The following is a 10,846-nucleotide window of genomic DNA, read 5'->3' as shown; positions in this document are numbered from 1 at the left end:
ACTCTTCTCTATGGCTGTGAATCTTGGGTGACCTACAGGGATCACCTGAAAATCCTGGAATGCCATCACCAGTGCTACCTCCAAAAGATCTTTGGTATAAAATGGGAGGATCATCACACAAATGCCAGTGCCCTTATTGATGCTAACAGCACCAGTAAGGAAGCGTTGATTATTCAACATCAGCTGCAGTGGACAAACACTATGTGCACATGCGTGATATACATTTACCAAAACAGCTGCTATTCTTCCAACTCAGCCAAGGACAAAGGACATACAGGGACCAGAGGAAATACTTCAAGGACACCAGCAGTACAAACGTTAAGAAGTGTGGCATTGACACCACAAATTGGGAAAAATTAGCCTGGGACAGGGCTACATGATAATGCCGCGTGAAAGAAGATACATCTTACTTTGAGGAAAATTCTCGCCTAGGAGGCAGAAAAATGACAGAAATGGAAGGAAAGGAAACAAGACAGAGAAATCGGCACTTCAGTCCTCCCTTTAACCACCACCTGTGGCATCTGCCAGAAAGTCTGTGGCTTTAGGATCAGCCTTCTTAGCCATCAGCAGACTCATTTACAACCCTTTACTTGACCTGTGGGAGTGATCATCTTCGACTGTGAGGGATTGCTGCTGCTGATGACATAATATGAACAAGTTAACTTCGTTGTAGGAATTTAAAATTGTGCAGTCTTAATTTTTAATTATGTAAACTTACTTTTCACTGATGTTTAGCTTTGTTTTGTTAAATTGTGGTCAAATTTAAGTTATCTTTCAAGGTAGAAAGAATTACACACATGGGGACATAGACATGAAAATGTACCTGAGCATAAGTACACATGCACACACGTATACACACACATTCATGCACACAGACTAAATGTTACAGGAGGAAAAAGAATTTCTACCAAATGAAGACATGTAATCTGTTCACTATAATCCATTCATTAGCATGGAATCAAATCCCACAAAAGGTGTTGCATAGGGGGTTGGCTATACAAAATTAGGCTTATATGAATGTACAGCATAAAACTGTACAAACACCATACAACTGTACAAACTGTACAAAACACCATAAAAACAACATGTATACCCATATCAGGTACTTAGGCATCTATATAGTCAGTTAGACTTCTGGTTCCCTTGGCATTGTTTATCCCTTGAAAACAAAGCCTGCAAGATTGGCCAGGTCCCACATTAATTTTGGTAGAAGTGTGCAAATTAAAAAAAAAAAAAATCCCATTTATGTCTGAAAAATATTGCAAAAAGCCATTGAATGCTCTGTCCAGTTAATGTCATTTGATCAGAATTAGTTTCTAGATAGGGTTACACAGGGTATCCAGTACAATTTTCTGGAAACAAAATGGCTTTTCTTTACTCCAACATAATACATGTTCTTATTAGGTTGCCAGAAATGCTTGCACCAAGCAGCAACATTGAGAAGACTTTCAAATATCCAGTGATTTGCCTTTGGCTGAAAAAAGTCTCTCAGCTTTACCAGGGAGACCCCTATTCTGTGCAGGCATTTACAAAACCCACCATAGAGAGCTGAGAATATCTGAGGATAGATGCTGTCGTAAGAGCAACATGCAGACCAGTATTGTCAAAAGAGAAAAGAACCTTGTAAGTAACTGAACGCTATGTCCTGAACCAGCTTAGAATGTTGTTATTTTTTGTCTATATGACTGATGTTTCTCAAATGTCTATGTACCCTTCCAAAACCCATGCAACAATCTATTTATATCTGTGAGATATTGGTTCCATGATGACACACCGCCTCTGTGACTAGAAAAGTTCCTGGTTGATTTACCAGCAGTTAGTGCAAAAATGACGTATCTCCTGGGAAGGAAAATGCTGAAAAAAACCCAAGAACTGCAATTACTGGAGAGAAGAAAAAGAACCCCTTATAAGCATTCATATTGTCAATGGATGACTAGCGTGTGCATAGAAGTTGTGCATCTGGCTCAGATTTGTCTGACTTCCAATGAATATACAGGGTAACACATATACAGTGAAGCTTTCCTTCAAGTTTTCCTCCTTTTACTTTTGTTTCCCCCCTTCAGCCTTCTTTGATACAAGAACTTTATTCTTCCTTCCATCTCACGTTGGAGGAACCCTACTGTTTACTGGTTTGCTCCAGTTTTATACTAGTGTAAGTGAGAGGAGAAGCACTCTGAAAATAGTTTAAAAAGGAAAGGTAACAGTGTAGAAGCCTGCCTGATTCCATGATTTGTTGACTCTTAAGCCATGTTATGAACAACACAGACAACTGACTTAGTCCCATGACTCCCCTCTTACAGATGAAGAAAGCAAGACATAGTGAAGGTAAAGAAAAAAATAGTCCAAGATCTCCACTAATTTTGTCACGTCAACTTTAGGTTCCCTATCCGAGATAACAAGTGCATGATATTTAGGAGGTGCTGAGCACTCACAGCTCCACAAAGATATCTCCACGTGAAGTGTCCATTAGCTTTGGGGCACCCAAATATAGAAGCACACAAAACTAATGGCCCCTTTTGAACACTGTGACCTATGTAACTTGTCCAAGGTCACCCAGGAAGTCTGTGGAGTGCTCGCATGGAATCCAAATTACTGATTGCCTGACCTGGGATGTAGCCAAGACCATGCTCTTGTCTAAATAAATTATGCAGGGTTTGGGGGGTTTTTTTTCCCCTTTAGCGCCTTTCATGTGGATATCCCCACAGAAACAAAACATACTAGGGTACCCACCAACAGCTTTTTGTACCTTCCACCTCCTCCCCTTTTCCATTCTCCTGAATCCTACAATCAGTCAACACTTCACAAAACTTCCAGTCGCTTATCAGGAGTCAGATACAAGTGTTCACGGCATTCTTTTGCCAGTGGATAGACAAGTTTGAAACATGCTTCATTTTTTTAGGAGATTTGAAACATTGTGATTCTTGGCTCTTTATGTTTCTAAATTTGGAAATGGTTTGTTTATTAGCAACTCTGAATTTTGAGACTATAAAACTTTAATGGAAATGTGTAAATAATCCCTTAGAGAAGAACCGTGTAGCAGTACAGAAAATGGCCAAGGACAGTGTCTGTGTAGTAATAAACAACAAGCTGAGCTAGTGTACTAGAGAATAGCCATTCTAGTCCTGATATGTTTGGAGTGGTTGCCTTGGTTAGTGATAACAAAGGTTTATATATATACATTGGCGCACAGATCTGGCTGTGTCTGCAGAACCCAGGTGAGGGAAGACAATTTGCAAAATTTACAAAGCTCTGAGTGGGCTTACATTTTTTTTTTAAATGTTACTATCTTTGCTCTCAAGTCCTGCCTCTTTTCCTGTCCTATCCATGTAATGAGAGCTCATCTTCCTGCCTTGCTCAGTGATGCCCCAAATCTGAGTTGGAGCTTGCAAGTGCTAATGCAATACAAATAACTGGTAGCAGTAAGGAGTCCATGGAAAACAGCAGCATTACAGAGATTGCTGGTATAGAGCTGGTTTTGTCACTGTTATGAACGTTTCCCTATTAACATAGTAGGGTCAGTTATTTAATAAATACGTGTTCTGATTAATGATGGTGTAACTGCAGAGTTCACTGCACTGAGACATTCAGTATTTTGAAACTGTCATTTATTTTTATGTTTTTCCAGCAAGGTAAAGTCTTGTGATAGACTCTGTGCTTTTTATGAAACAGACAGACATTTGCTCCCTAATACTGAAGTCCCCCAGAATACAAATCTGGAAATGCCTTTTAAATTATCTCTAGACTGCTGTGCCTGATGACATGCAGTTAGGCATTTTGTGGGGGCAGAGACACCCTTTTCCAGTAGCATAAGTATGACTGGGTGAGCAGAACACCAGTCCTGGCACAAACTTAGGAGGGGTGCCAGAATCGCCTCCTACCCCCACAATATCTATGCCCTGGCAACAAAAGTAGTCCTACGATGTTGCTCTCGCAGCAGCAGCTGGGTGAATGGACACAGTGCTGCTGCTGTAAAAGCAACAGATGGAGCAGGAAGATCATGCTGCGGCAGCAGCAGCAGCCAGGGACTATTTTTGGGTCCCCAGCCTAGATAAGACACTCTTAAGACAGTGCTCCTCCCACCCCCAGTTCTTAAACCCATGCCCCGTTGGCATTCTCCCCACGCTCGCACCCACTCTCCTTTAGTGTTTGCCCAGCACACCAACCCTGCTTGGTATACCTCTGCCCTTTTCTATACACATGCATCCTTGGTAACCCTAACTCTCCTCATTCATAGAGGCAACCAAAATATGACGGGCCTCTGAAGCCACTGAAAACTAGTTGAGATACACATTTAGACCTGACCCCCTTTGAAGTGTCTCTTGATCTCAGTGAGCTGCTAGAAAACTTCATGAGACCACCCATGTAAATGCTTCTTCCACTGCTCTGCTAATGGTACTAATTTTGACATAAAACCCACTTCATCCTCTTTTTGTACAAAAATCTTACTGCTTTCTTCCAAACTGAGTCATTCTGCCATAACCTATTCAACATGCCACCATTATCTCCTCATTTGTAGGAAAGTCAGTAGCAACTACCATCATCCTGCATGTCCAAGAATCTGGAGTGAGATGCTATTCTGCATCTTTAAGAACTCTGAGCCCAACGGTGGGGGCTATGCTATGACCACTTTAAAAGGATAAATTAGCCTATTTTTCAGGGCTTCCACTAGTACTCTGCAAGCCTTAGAAGGGATATTTTTGCCCCCTTATTGGATACATAACTATTAGGGTTTTCTCCTGCCTTTTTTGAAAGATCACAGATAGGCTACAGTAAAAGAAACTATACAGGATTGACTTGACCTGAGGAACCTCTCAGGAGTCTGGTTGCTATGTCTTATTGACAATGCAGGGATTAGCAAATTATCTTGTCTTACCCTATAAAGTGAGAAAAAAATTAACTCCAAGTCATGGTGGCAGGGACTGTTGGGGTGTTTTTACCTTCCTCACCTGGGCTCATTTCTGCTGGGATCTGAGATCTTGCCAGTGCCATCAGTCCCTCCTGCTCGTCTCCTATGACTCACTGTAATTTTTTTAACTTTTTGCACTTTTGTACTAAAGGTCATAAGCTCAGTATAGAGTGCTTAGGTGATGACACTGTTTTGTGATATGAGCAGGACAGGGACTAGAGCTGATGATCTCATGGACAGTCTGGACTTAAAAACAGTGGCCTGTTCTTATGGGAGGACTGAATGCAAAGGCTTGGGTGGTCACTTCCTGCCATATTTTTCTACCTCCATCCTGGGCCACTCCAAAGGCTGGAGAGACTTGCCCTGACCATCTGTTTAAATTATAGCAGCCTCTCTGGACTGTCTTTCAGAGAGCACTGAAGGTCACAATCTCTGCAGCATGAAGCACTGACACCCAGCTCTTGATTCCTTTTCTTCCCAACCCTGCCTGCAGCATGGTTCCTACATCAGGAATTGTAAGGGCATCAGTATGATGCATCTGTAGTGCCTTCCCTGCTAGATACCAGGCTCTGGGGCACCTTTTTACTGTTCCAGAAATTGTATGCAGTAAAGAGGGACAGGAGAATGGATGAAGCTATTCTCCTGGTGACCCATGTTTGAAACTCTCTGCTCATTACTCTGACCCCATTTTACGCAATGGCCTGTTAATGCTTATTACTTCAAAATACTATGATTTAGTATGAGTACTGCTGGTATGTTAGTGTTTGCCAATTTATCAGAGACAGATAGGCATTCTGGGATTGTGGATGAAACCTGTGTTTGGGTCAGAGCTCCAACTTCTATTGGCCTTTTGTGCCATAAAGACACTCTCCAAACCATCTCTTGTCAGAGGTTTTGAACTGCCCACTTTTGTTAATTTGATTTTCCTCTGTGTTATCTTTTTTGGACCTTGGAACCCAAAGACATTTTTTCCAGTCATTCAGAGAGATCTCCGGCAAAAACAAAGTAGTCAAGAGTTGATATTTCCAATAGGTTTCAGGTTAAACAAGCAGCTTTATTTTTATGTATTGTGAATAAGAGGCCAGTTTCTTGGAAAGTCTAAATCAGCGTAGTTCCACCAATTTCAGTGGAAGCATGCAATTTCCACAAGCCCCACATGCTTTCTGAGGCACTCTCATGCATCTTTTAAGAGGAAGAAAAGGACACAAACAAAAGCTGTTTTTCCTTTGCATTAACAGAACAGTTTCATTTCAAACAGTCAAGATCCCTTAGCAGTAAAAGATACTTCTTCCCCACCACAGTTTACTTAGGAATTTGCACCCTTGTACTCAGACTTTTGCACCTTGTGTAAGTTCCCTAACTACTAACCTCTACCTGGTAAGTAGAAGACATGGGACTTGTGTTTTCTTCCACCCATACTTACCACACAAGGATTTCAGCAGAGAAGATGCAATTGGCTCATGATGTTAGAGGTAAAATGTGTCAGTAATATTAGAATCCCAATTCCTTTCCTTTTGTCTCAACTTGTTTTTGGAGTAACATGGATTTAATAACTTTTTATCCCAAAATACTATTTTTATAACAGAAAAATATGGTAACATGTTTTCTTCCTTTGTAGTTTCTGTTGGCAGTCTATGATGGAAACAGCTGGCCTTCTTCCAGCTGCCTAATGTGGCACAAACCTCTATAAAATACTTTTCCAAGAACAGATTATAAAGGGATTGATCCAGCATCCATGAAAATCCATGGGAATGTAGCCAATACCTTTTGTGGGTATAGGATTAAGTTCAAAGAGAGAGCTTGAAACAATCTTTCCTCCGGAAGAGTTATTTCTGAAAGATCCGTTTTCCCCCATTAAGTGTCAGGGGAGATACTATAGAGGAGACTGAGGAAAAAGAGAGATACTTTAGTGAGAGATTGTATGAGCTCACTGAATACTTTCTACCACAAGTATCCTTTTCTAAATTCTTTTTCTAAATATCTTTTTCTTCTTCTCTGTGTATATTTTTGTGTGCTTTATATTTGGTGGGAGTTCTTAAACAGCCTCCACTAACATGACTTACTGGAAATGTGTCCTTTCCACCAAGAGATTATTTTTTCTAAACTGATGATTAATTCCACTAAAACAACTCCTCAGCTGGTATGAAGCAAGTTAACTCCACTGACATCAAATGAGGTACACTGACATACGGCACTGACAAATCTGGCCTCAGCACCAAATATCGCCCCTGAGCTCACTAGATCCCAAAGGCTATAATGCGACATAACACAGAGACACTTTTCTGGTTACATTTTCAGGGGTTTGTTGGTGAATGGATGGCTTCCTGAAAGCATGTCTTTGATCTAAGGCAGTCACAAACTGTAGTGAAGCTGGAAGACACAGTACTAACCCTCCATTAAGGCTGAACAGGAAGGGATGAAGGATAAGGACCTCCTATTCTACTCCAGTGCCAGGCACTGCCATTCTAAAGTATGCCACTATGTCTCAGACTAAACCTTTCTTCAACGCTGATCACATACTAATAAACTTTACTGAGAACTGCCATAATTGAGGTTACGAACATATTCTAAGTGAGCTTGGCTTTCATAGCTTACCAACATGAAGGCTGAGAGGAAATGTAAATACTTGGAGGGGAGGGGGTGAGAATTAAACAAAAACAAAAAAGGAGAAAATATATTTATATTGAAGACAACATTTGTACAAGAACTGGTATAAAACTGTCCCTGAAGAAATTTAGGTTATACATTAGGAAAAGGTTTCTAACCATCAGAGCAGTGAGGAGCTACTGAAAAAATTGAAAGGTAGGTAAGGAATTGTTGAAGGAGAGACAATAGGGACTGCTGAAAGCAGAAGTAATTAGTGGAGGGCCTGCGGGAATAGTCTTTTCATAAATGATCTTAGCTCAAAAAGTAGGAGTGTGATGATGAAATTTGTTGATGACACAAAAGCAGGTGTCACTGTTAAAACAGAGGAGGATCAGGATCTCATGCAGAAAGAACTGGATGAAGTAATAGAAGTGGGATAAATTTCAGAGCTCATAAGGTATCCCAGCAAGATAAACATCCAAGTGTGTCTTGAAGGCGTTCGAAGTGGGTGCTTGAACCACCTCTGGCAGCAGTCTATTCTAAACCTTGGGGGCTCGGACAGTAAAGAATTTCTTCCTTCAGCCTGAATTGGTCACGGCAGAGTTTGTGACCATTTGATCTTGTCATCCCTTGGGGTGCTCTGGTGAACAGATGCTCCCCCAGATCCTGGTGAACATCCCTGATAAACTTATAGGTGGCCACCAGATCGCCTCTGAGCCTGCGCTTTTCCAGGCTGAAGAGTCCCATGGCTCTCAGTCTCGCATCATAAGGTCTGTTTTCCTGCCCTCTGATCATGTGCGTGGCTCTTCTCTGGACTCTCTCAAGCTTCTCCACATCCTTTTTGAATTGTGGAGCCCAAAACCGGACACAGTACTCCAGCTGCGACCCTCACCAAGGCCGAGTACAATGAGAGAATGATGTCCCAGGATTTGCTTGAGAAGCATCTATGGATGCAAGCCAGTGTTTTGCTTGCTTTACTAGCTGCAGCATCACGTTGAAGGCTCATGTTCATCTTGTGGTCAATCATGACCCCCAAGTCCCTTTCATCCATAGTGCTAGCCAGCATAGCACTGCCGAACCTATAAGCATGCTGCAGGTTTTTCCTCCCAAGGTGGAGAACCTTGCATTTTTCGGTGTTAAACACCATCAGGTTCTCATCCGCCCATTTCACGAGCCTGTCAAAATCTGCCTGGATCACCCTCCTGTTCTCAGGTGTGGATGCTCTACCCCAGAGTTTGGTGTCATCAACGAACTTGGCCAGCCCACTTCTAATACCAATGTCTACATCATTGATGAAAATGTTAAAAAGTATAGGCCCTAGGACAGAGCCTTGAGGGACCCCACTGGTCACAGGGCACCATGATGATTGACTTCCATCAACCACCACCAATTCCAATCAATCATCCATGATCAAGAAGGATGAACTCAGATTGGAACAGGTGCAGAATGGGGCTACAAGGATTATCAGGGGAATGAGGAGCCTATTATGTGAGCAAGCTGAAAGAGTTTAGTCTAAGGAGAAGTGAGATGGATACAATATCTGCCTAATAATACATCCAGGAGGTAAAAAGGAGAAAGAGATATAAGTTAAAAGGTGGTGTTTGTAGAAGAACAAAGAGGTATAAATTAATTATGTATTAATACAGGTTGGAAGTTAGAAGGCTCCTAACTATTAGGGTACCAAGGTTCTAAAACAGCTTTCCAAACAAACCACGGATGTAAAAACTAATCACTTTTAAGATACAGTGTGTTAAGTGTATGGGAAGGATTACCTGATGTGGTGCCTCTAATAGTAGATGACATGACTCAATAACTTGGGAAATCCTTTTCAGTCCTATGTTTCTAAATAAAGGAACAATTCACAGATAATTCCAGGAGAGACCATTGCATCACCTAGTAAGAACTTTGATCTAACACAAGCCCTAGAACTTCCTTCAATTAATTCCCATTTGATCTGAATCAGTTCCCATTACGAAAGTCTCCAATCTTGATATAAACATTTCCAGAGTTCTTGGTGAATTGTTTCAAAGGCCAATTGCTCTCACTTTTAAAATTTGTACCTTATTTCTAGTGTCCAGTCATGTATTCTTATGCTTTTTCCTGCCAGACTGTAGAAATTTCTATTATCAGATCTCCATTAATAAATTTCTATTGCTCATGTAGGTATAATTAGGCTAATCAAGCCTCCCATTAACCTTCTTTTTCTTTAGCTAAGCTAACTGAACTCCTGGGTTACATCCAGACAAGCGAACACATGCTTGTTGCAGCATCTCAAAGCAGTTTAAGATGCTGCAAGAGGCACACTAGGAACAAAAAAATGTTCCCTGCACTCCATATTTGCAGTTTGGACTAATTTTGATACTGGAAAATCCCGGTATAAAAAAAAAAAACCACACTGAGAAAAAGCATATGGAGTATGCCTTGAAGCAACTAGAGGCTGGGTCCTCCAAAGAGATGCTCCAGAGCATCTTTATGGCTGCCATGTTCCCCTTCTGCTCCACCATGCTGCCTCAGTGTGCTGGAGCAAATAATAGTGGGGCAAGGCTGCAGCAGTGGATCAGACCCAGGCTCTGTCCCAGGTAAGCAGGGATGTGGGGGTGCAGGGACTGTGGGGGTGAGGCGGATTGTGTGTGTGGGTGGGGGGGACTGTTTGGGAGGTTTGGGACCCCTGCCTGCCTGCCGGCCCTTCCTACATGATGCACATCCCTCCTCCCCACAGCAGCAGCAGGACCAGGCTGAGTTAGGTGCTGCCCCCATGGAACTGGGCCAGCCCAACGGCATGCAGGGCACATGGAGGCAGTACCCAGCCTGGCCCGCTGGTGCATAGATCTTGTGTGCGATGCCGGGAGCCCGGGTGGCAGCAAAAGCAGCTCAGTACTGGCTGAAGGTGCACACCAGCAGACCAGGCTGGTTCTATGTGGCACAGGCTGCGCCGGGTCTCACACAGCCAGGGCCACACTGTGCCAACGGGGGGCTGTGCCAGTAGCGGACCATGAGCACCCTGATGGCTGCTGCTGCTGCTGCTGTGGAGTGGGCTGTGCACCATGCCAGGGGGCAGGTGGGGCACTCACCCCTCCCAAGCAGTTCTTCCCACAGTACACAGTCCCCCCATACCCATGCACACAGTCCTCTCAACACCCACACACTTCCCACCACAAATCCTCCACAATCCACCTGCAAACCCCTCAACCCCAACCCCTCCACAATCCACCCAACCCCCCCAATCCCCAAACAAGCCCTATATCTCCCCACAAACCCTACACTCACCCCTACACCCACCCACAATCTCCCCCTCCCCCCAATTCTCATACCCTGCATGCCCAGCTGCCAGACGGGACAGGATGGGACCCGGTG

The sequence above is a fragment of the Alligator sinensis genome, unplaced genomic scaffold (genome assembly GCF_000455745.1).
Source record: "Alligator sinensis unplaced genomic scaffold, ASM45574v1 scaffold169_2, whole genome shotgun sequence".
Lineage (NCBI taxonomy): Eukaryota > Metazoa > Chordata > Crocodylia > Alligatoridae > Alligator > Alligator sinensis.
The sequence above is the reverse complement of the archived record's forward strand: the minus strand, read 5'-3'. Positions refer to the sequence as shown.